The following is a 9,848-nucleotide window of genomic DNA, read 5'->3' on the forward strand; positions in this document are numbered from 1 at the left end:
GTTGTTGTTGTTGTTGTTGTTGTTATGTGCCGTCGAGTCAAACCCGACTCATAGCGACCCCTCCTTGGGTTTCTGAGGCAGTATCACTACGGAAATAGGATTGCCCAACCTTCCTTCCGAGGAGTGGCTGGTGGGTTTGAACCGCCAGCCGTCTGGTTAGCAGGAACTGCCAGTAGAACTAACAAATCTGTTCTGAAGAAGTGTACCCCTAATGCGCCTTAGAAGTGAGAATGGCCAGACTTCATTTCACCTACTTTGGTCATGTTGTCAGAAGGAACTGATCCTTGGAGAAGGATATCATGCTTGGTAAAGTGGAAGGTAGTGAGAAAGAGGAAGGCTCTTAATGACATGACTGACAGAGTGGCTGCAATGATGGGCTGAAGCACAGCAAAGATGGTAAGGATGGCAGAGGAACAGCAGTGTTTCTTTCTGCTGTACACCGGGTCATGGTGAGTCAGAGCTGACGCCACAGCACCCAGTAACACAGTAAAATGTAGGAACAGTTCTCAGGTGTGCATCTTATGACTTCGTATGATGAAACGACATCAGCACAACATCAACATTTGTGAAACATCTACTATAAGCTTTTGAGACTACATAAGGCCTGAGGCACAAAGACTTTGTAATGAGTGATCCCCCAATTTAAGAAGGAAAATAGATAACAAAAAACTGCTATGAATAATGTAATAGCAATACTGTGTGACACAGAAGAAAGAGAGAATAATTGCTTTTGGGAGTGTGGTTCAGGTCAACATCACAGAGGAAAACTCCCTTAGGCTGGGTTTTGAAGGTGGCCAGGTAGAAAGGCCATGCCAGTTAGTGAAAACTCTATGTGTCAAAGCAACTCAATGCAACTCACTGCTGTCAAGTCGTATCAGACTCATAGTGACCCCTCCTTAGGTTTCTGAGGCAGTATTACTATGGAAGTAGATTGCCCACCCTTCCTTCCGAGGAGTGGCTGGTGGGTTTGAACTGCTAGCCTTCTGGTTAGCAGTCAAATAACTTAGGCACTACACCACCAAAGCTTCCATGTGTCAAAGCAAAGAAATATAAAACAGAATTTTATTCACTTGATAGAAGTCCCTGCATTTTTTCCCATGACTACTCAGAGAATCACAAAAAAGGTAGTATGACAAGAATTTAGAAAGCATTTTAGAAAATGCTTGGGGAAGAAATTGGAGAGGGGAACTTCAGTCAAGTCAGAGAGTTCCTTGAGATTTATGCGAAGGGAATTGGGTTTTATATTGCAGGCAATGAGAAATCACGGAGGCTTTTAAAGTAAAGGAATGGCGTATTTTGATACATTAATTAAAAATGTATATATATTATAGCACTAGCAGTTGTTAAGTGCTGTTGAGTTGGCTCCTACTCATGACAGTCTTGTGTGTAGCAGAAGGAACATCGCCTGGTCCTGCGCCATCTTCATGATTTTTGTCATGTTTGAGTCTATCCCAGTCACACTTTGTGGAACTCTTTCTCAAATGGTCATTACAGAATGCATGATCATCTTTTCTACAATTGTGATCTTGACAGATCTCTTAATTGCTGTTGTATGCTGATGAGTGTATTCCAACTTATAGTGACCCATGTGACAGAGTAGAATTACCCCAAAGGGCTGGAAATCTTTACAGGAGCAGAGTGTCAGGTCTTTCCTCTCACACAGCTGCTAGGATTAGAGGTATTAGTTGTTGAAGAATAAATTCCATTCCATGAATCCATGCTTTTATTATCTTAGTGTAATGATTTCTGGCAAGTAAAAATGTTTTGAAGTTGAGAAGTTGTAGATAGATTCTTTATTTGTAAGGTCATTTTTGAAACAGTGTGTGGAAATATAAATTGTCAGTAGAATCAAGTGTCCTGGTATTTGTTGTGGTATAATGTGAGGTCTTGATTTTTCAAATATAGTGAAGAGTATTTGAAAAAAGAAAACTGTAGAGCTTTCCATTGTAGGAGGATGATTCTAGATCTGGATCTGTTTACCGTAACATGTGAGAAATTACAGCTCATTTTGGTTTTTGTGTATTTTTAAGCACACTAAATTCAGGAAATAATGATACAGGCTATGATTTTGAAGAAGACATAGCTTGCCTTAAACTTAAAACATTAAATAGTAGAAATAAATGGGTGTTGTTGTTGTTGTTATGTGCCGTCGAGTCGGCCCGGACTCATAGCGACCCCTCCTTGGGTTTACGAAGCAGTATCACTAGGGAAGTAGGATTGCCCAACCTTCCTTCCGAGGAGTGGCTGGTGGGTTTGAACCATATAAATGGATACTTGAAGTAAATTAGCCTAGAATCATAAATTCCTGTCTTAATTCAAATTGTGCCAGATTTTGAGAGAAGTAAGCTTCTAAACTGTGGTTGATTATCATTTTTATACTGACCACAGTTTAAACAGTTGGGCAGATTTATTCTTCCCAGTATTTTTTAACAAATTAAGGCTTCAAAATATCTATTGTGTAATGCTTGTATATAGTGAACATTCAACAAGCATTTACTTGAATTGTAGCAGTTCTCAGTGTAATAATTATTTTCTCAAGATGTACATTTTTTTATTTAACATTGACAATGAATTTTCACAACATCTTTGGAATTTTCTGATGATGAGGAAGGGAATAAAATTTAAGGAATTACTGTTCACTGCCATAGACAATATGTCTACATTTCTTAATAGACTCTTTTCACAACTTCATACGCATATTCAGATCTCATTTATTGCCATAATCAGTCCAACAAGCATTTACCCAACATCTACTCCATGCAAAGCACCAAGGCTTATGCAAAGGACACATTACTTGCCACTTATTTTACTGTTCTATATGGGAAGGAGCCCGGGTGGCGTCATGCCTAAGGCATTTGACCGCTAACCAGCAGCCCGAGGGCCGGTCCTCGCGGCCCCGCCCCAAGTCCCCTTCCCCACACAGTGGAGGGCTCCCGCCGAGATGGCCCTGGCCCCCTCCTTTCGGAGCACCGTCCCCTGGGGAACCCCAATGTCCCGCTGACAGGTGCGCTGCTCCTCTGCAGGGCCGCCTTCCGTAGTGATACTGCCTCGGAAACCCAAAGAGGGGTCGCTATGAGGCGGATCCGACTCCATGGCAGTGAGTTTGGTTTTTGATATAGGTGAGTTTCAGTTGTTTAAAGTCTTCCATTATTTGAGGGCAGAGCTCGTTTCTGTCATTCTTTTTTTCTTTTCTCTCTGCAAACCTTTTAAATGCTTTTATAGTGGGTTACAATTCCATATCAGCAAATTGCAAGTCACATTTATTGGGAACTCATAGAAATAAAGGTAAAAGGTAACCAGGGATTAGGAAGAGAAAAAGGATGTAAGAAAATGTGGAATGGGTCTTGCTTAGTGTCTAAGAGCTCAGGTATCAGACTTAGGTTCAGATATTCACTGTCTCTATCGGTGAGATCTTGGACAAGGGACTTAACCTTTTGAAACCTCCCTTTATTTCCTTATCCATGATAAAATATCTCATAAGGCAGTTGTAAAATTTAGCACATGGGTAGCACCAGTGCTCTCATAGGATTATAAGAGGTGATTTTTCAAGTAAAACTTTAGAAAAATTAAAGAAATCTTAGGAAACAATCCCAACCTTAATACCACACTCTATTATTTATTGGAATAATGAGAACTCAGATGTGTTTCAGAGGATCCTTTGGCCAGAATAACTTCTGGAAAGAAACAAAGATATATTAACATGTTAGTAAAATAGCTCCTGAGTCATGCAAAGTAGGCTAATGTTACAGAAAGCCTTTCTAACACCCACATCTCTGTGTCTCCAGAATCACAATGTAAACTGAGATGAAAAGACTTAGAGCTGTACCTTATATAAATCAGAAAGGACCAGACACATTTCAATAATGTCACCTCAGCATGCAAACTATTTGCAACATAACAAATGAATTTATAATTTTTTAAGTTGAAATTAAGGGGGAAGTTGTCTTCTGAAAAATTCGTAGTGAACAAAGGATGAAAATGGAGATTAATTATATAATATTCAGTCTTATTAATTTAAGATGCAAAATAGCTTCAACATTTTGTTTACTTTCTGTGTTATCTTTGTTTCAGTAATGGTAAACAAAAAGTACACGTCTGTGAGAGCTTCCTTAGAGTCACCTGTTAACTTCTTTTCCCAATAGAAAGATTTTTCCATTAAGGTCAGAGCTTCTTCATCGTTTACTGTATTCTTTTGTGAAGGAAGCTTCAGGAAATTAATTCTTGTCCTTAGATGTGGGAAAGGACATTACTGATAGTACTCCTTTCTAGGAGATGCTAACATTTGTATTTGACTACATATCCTGATATTCAATAAGGATGAGTGGCCCCACCAATAGAAGTACTGGAATGTCTGTGAGTACTTGAAAACCTCTGGTGGCATAGTACCTAAGGCATTTGATTGCTAACCAGAAGGCTGGCTGTTCAAACCTACCAGCCACTCCTCAGAAGGAAGACTGGGCAATCTACTTCCATAGAGATACCACCTCGGAAGCCCAAGGACAGGTCACTATGAGTAGGTATCAACACGATGGCAATGAGTTTTTTTTTTTTTTTAAGTTTATAAATCAGTCTTAGAAGAAATACAACTGGGATGTTCCTTAGAAGCAAGAATAGAGACTTTGGCTCATTTACTTTTGAACATGTCATCAGGAAAGGCCAATTATTAGAAAAGGACATCATGGTTGATAAAGTAGACAGTCAGAAAAAATAAGGGAAACCCTTAGTCAGATGGATTGACACAATAGCCACAGCAATAGACTCAGACATATCAATGATCATGAAAATAGTATAAGACCGGACAATGTTTGTCCTGTTAACACGGGGTTGCCATGAGTGAGAGCTGGCTTGATGGCAACTAACAACAACAACGAGAGTACAATAGGTGACATTAACAAAACAGCAGTTGTGACAAGCTTGTTTATTAAAAAATGATGCGTCTTTACGTGTTTTATTTAATCTTTTTGAAATTTGGCTTAGCACATTTATAACAGCATTACATTTTTTTTTTTTTTATTAAGATTTGGGTGAAGATTTACAGAGTAAATTCACTTTTCATACAGCAGTTCACATATACTTTGTCTCATGTCATTGACCAAAATTTACAATGCAGCAGCTCCCCTCCCACTTCCTCCCCATAGTTACCTCCTCCCAGTGTCCATCCCTTCATACTCTTCTGCACCCTGAGCTATCTCCCTGTGCATAAGCAGCCTTTCCTTCTCCCATGATTGTTCTCTCCAGGGCGTGTGTCTACTTGAGGTAAATGTTTAACTCACATGCCTGTACTTTGGCTGGAAACCACAGTTGTGGGTTCAATTCCAGACCTGAAGGGCAGCTAGGGGCCATAGTCTCAGTGGTTACACCAGGCTCCATTGGACCAGCAAACCTGGTCCCCACCTTCTTTTTTTTTTTTTGCCTCCAAATGATTTTGAGTTTTGTACCACATTGTTCTCCCTCTTTATGCAGGATCTCCTACATCCCTTCCAAGTGGATGGCAGTGGTAGCTGGGCACCATCTAGTTCTTCTGGTCTCATAGTTGTATAGGTTGCAGATCAGATGGTGTACCAGTCGCTAGGACTGATTGTTTCCATTAATTTTGGTTTTCTTCTTTCTTCTTGACGAGGAGAGACCCGTTGTTGCATCTAGATGGCAGCTTCCTAGCTTTTAAGGTCCCAGTCGCTACTCGCCAAAGTAGTAGGTGGAACAATGTTTTGTATAGTATGTTATGCCAATTGAGTTTGATGTCCCCAGCGACTATGGTCCCAAGCCCACAGGATCAACTACTCGGTTCCTCTGGGTAGCTGGCTGTGACCAAGTAATGACCATAACCTTGCCCCTTGCCAGCTCTACTATACACCTGGGAATTCTGATCATTCACATGAACTTATAGGCCCATTGTCTGCCAACCCTGTATATGATCTTGGATACACTCTCCATTTAGACGTACCTAATTGTTCAGCCTGTTCACCCATCTATCCGTCCCTATACCCATGTTTGCTTTCACTGACAACTCAGTATTGTATATGCAAAGGGGTTCATATTTGTTGTTTGTACTGCCCATGTAACTCTCTCTGTCTTTCTCATACTCAATGCTGCCATATTGGTCACTCACATTTGGTACATTGCCCTTCTCTTCACCCAAATCAATATTTATCTCTATCTAACAGCATTCCCTCCCCTTCCCTCCCACCCCTGGTAACCAACAAAGAAAATGTCCTCCAATATATAAACCTTTCCTTAACTTTTACAATAACGGACTAATACAATATCTGTCCTTTTGTGACTGACTTATTTCGCTCAGCATAATGTCCTCCAAGTTCATCCACGTTATGCGGTGTTTTGCAGATTCTACATTATTCTTTAGCGTTTAAGAGCATTACATTTTACAATGCCAAAAATCTCAAATTATTTTAAACAATATTGTGCATGAGATACACATAAGAATTATATTTATTTTTAGAGTATTTATTTTCAGGTCAAAGGTTAAAATTTTTAAGATGCAAAAACACAGTTAACCTGCTAGAAGAACCCTGAGAAATGACTGAAGACATACTAATGTGAGACTGACAGAGAAAATAGCAGAGGAGGTCAAGATAGAATTCTAAAAGGATTGAGACAGAGAACACAGAAAAAAGAGAAGATTGACTGAAAATTGTGGCAAAAAAGGAAACTAATATAGGAATTACTAAATAAAAGCATAAAGTAATTCAAAAGCTATAATCAATGTAGAAGTCGACAACATTTCAAATATGTATTTGGACTAGGAGAAGTGCAATCTAGGGCCCCGTGTTTCATACAGCACAAATACAGAATTTTTTCATAATAGTAAAGATCTTTAAGAAAGCTATGTTATGTTAGTGATTGTATATTTCCAAAAATTAGGTTCCCTAGGACACTAGGTATCATGGGCATTTTCTCACAGTTATCTTACTGTTGAAAACTGAGCTCATCTTTAGTTATGGGTATAGGCTGGAATATGATTTTCCCCACTCCACTTTAGGTTGGTTGAAGACTGCTTGCAGAAAACCACAAGTTGCTTTCTTTGTGATCAATGGATATATATTGTCTTAGCCAAATATAGGGTGTAAACTCCTCTGGCCAACAGTTACCTGGCTGATTATCCCAAAGCAGCAGTTCTCAAAGTGTGGACTGAAGACCACCAGCACCAGCAGCATCTGGGAACATGGTAGAAATGGAAATCCTTGGGTTCCACCCAAGAGCTACTGAATCAGAAACTCTAAGGCTGGGGCACAGGTTAGGCATTGACTACTGTTGTTGTTGTTGTTATGCGCATCGAGTAAGACCTGACTCATAGCGACCCCTCCTTAGGTTTCCAAGGCAGTATCACTACAGAAGTAGATTGCCCAACCTTCATTCTGAGGAGTGCCTGGTGGGTTTGAACCACCAGCCTACTGTTAGCAGTCAAATGCCTTAGGCACTACATGACCAGAGCTCCTGCATTGACTACTAAGCTAGTCAAATGCCAGATAAGGACTATGATAATATATATGTGAGTTGTTTAAAACACTTCATGAAACATACATGAAGACATAAATCAAAGACTTTCTCCTCTATGAAACATTCCTTGATAGGCCCAGTTTCTTATTTTTTTTTTTTTTTTTAGAATTACCCAGTCTGCCTCTCAGTAATTGACAGGTACAAATGTTTAAATATTAAATAAAATGGAATGAATGCCTAAGATAAGCAAAGATGGGGCAATTTATTACTTTACGTTCAAATTCCTCCTTCAGAGTCAAATTCAAACATGACAGTAAAGTGGAGAAGAGAACATCTATGTATAAGCTAAAAAGGTAAAAACAAGTATGGAAAGAGCTAAAGTGCCAGGAAATATTCTTGGGGCATAACCTACCTTTACCACTGAAACAATGATTTTCCTTTGACTTATTATAATTCTAAAGTTGGCTATTAATTATTACAAAGAGTTCTAGCAAGAGTATTAAATTAAATTAAATATTAAAATTGTTTGGTTTCTTACTGAGTGCTAGGCACTGTGCTTGTGGTTGGTGGAGTAGGGCTGAATAAGGCCCCACTTTAGATGAACTCATAGACTAGAGCAGAATTTCTCAACTTGGACTCTGGTGCTGTTCGGAGCATTCAGCTGCTAACCAAAGGATCAATTTGAACCCACCAACCACTCTGCAGGAGAGAAATTGAGGCAGTCTGCTTCAGTAAAAACTTATAACCTTGGAAGCCCTATGGGGCAGTTCTACTCTGTTCTATAGGGTCACTGTGAGTCAAAATTGACTGAATGGCAGTGAGTTTGGTTTCTAGGTTTGGGCATTTGGTTACCAGTTTAGCATTTAGAACTGGGTAGTCCTTTGTTTTGAGTGCTGTCTTGTGTGTTGTAAGATGTGCAGCAACATCCCTGGCTTCAAACCACTAGAGGCAAATAGGAACCTCCTCCCCAGTTATGACAACCAGAAATGTCTCCAGACAAACATTCACTGGGGTACAAAATTACCTCCCTCCTTTGAAAACCAATGAGCTCTTGGAAGAAATAGACAAAATACAAAGACTTTCCTCCATCATAGTAAGGGCCATGATGGAATAGGACTGACAGGAGTGCAGTGGAGGGGAACTTCACAATGTCTATTGTTATTGTGTTCCCTGGAGTCGGTTCCAACTCAGAGTAGACCTGCCCTAGAGTTTCCTAGGCTATAATCTTTACAGAAGCAGATTGACAAATTTTTCCTGCTGAGTGGTGAGTGGCTTCAAACCTCCAACCCTTTGGTTAACAGCTAAGTTCTTAACCAGTGCACAACCAGGACTCCTTTCACAAAGCCTGGGTGTGGGAAACTAAAATAGACTTTGGGAAAAAATGAGGTGGAGCAGTGAGCCTATGGGAGAAGAGAAGGAAAAGGGAGGGGAAGGAGGAGGATGAAAGAAGGAGGGAAGGGGTGAAAGAGCAAAGAGGAAAGGGAATTGCATGTTGCAGGCTGAGGACAGGGACTGAACAAATGTACAGGGGCCAGAAACAGCATATATATTAAAGGAACTGGAAGGTTAGTGCTACTGAAGCAGAAAGTGAGAAGGGGAACAGAGGGCCCCGAAGCTGCAGTTTCAGGCTTACAGTACACATTTTTCATAGCCCAAGGTCAATCTCCTATTATCCCTTATAGTGAGGCTATCATCATCCATTTTTCAATGGTGAGTGCTGGAGAGCCTATTAAATACTTGCCACTGTACTTGGTCACCACAGTTAATAGACTGTAACATCTTTTATTTTTATACCTAGGACTAAAATTAATTGAGCTTTTGCTTATACGAAATTTCAGGTATCTTTTCCTTCAGGTTTGGGGGTGGGGGCAAGATGGGGACATTTAAAAAGATGAATAATATTTTAAATAGAGAAACAAATATAGCGTTAGCAACTTGTTCTTTTATTCAGCCTAAAACTTTTTATAAGGTTAAAAACAATTTCAAAGATAAATCTTGTCATCAGGCTACCTGAACTGTTTTGGTTTCCTATGAGTTCTAGGAAAACAGGATCAGTGTCTTTTTAATGTTGAGTACAATGCCTGATACATAGAAGGTGCTCAAACAATGTTTATTGGATAAATATATTTTTAATCATTTTGATTTATTATCAGTAATGATGACATTAATATAGAGCTGAATACATGACAAACATCTCAAAGATGTAATCTCATTTGAGCACTACCACTCCATGAGGTCAGGAAGGACTGTTTTGTTAATTCCACTAATGGTTGTATATTACCCTTGACCTAATATTACCATGGGAGCTCTGGTAGCATAGTGCCTAAGGCACTTGACTGCTAACCAGAAGACTGGCGGTTCAAACCCACCAGCCACTCCTCGGAAGGAAGGTT

Source organism: Orycteropus afer, unplaced genomic scaffold, assembly GCF_000298275.1.
Source record: "Orycteropus afer afer isolate SDZICR_OR568_19922 unplaced genomic scaffold, OryAfe1.0 scaffold00005, whole genome shotgun sequence".
Classification (NCBI taxonomy): domain Eukaryota; kingdom Metazoa; phylum Chordata; class Mammalia; order Tubulidentata; family Orycteropodidae; genus Orycteropus; species Orycteropus afer.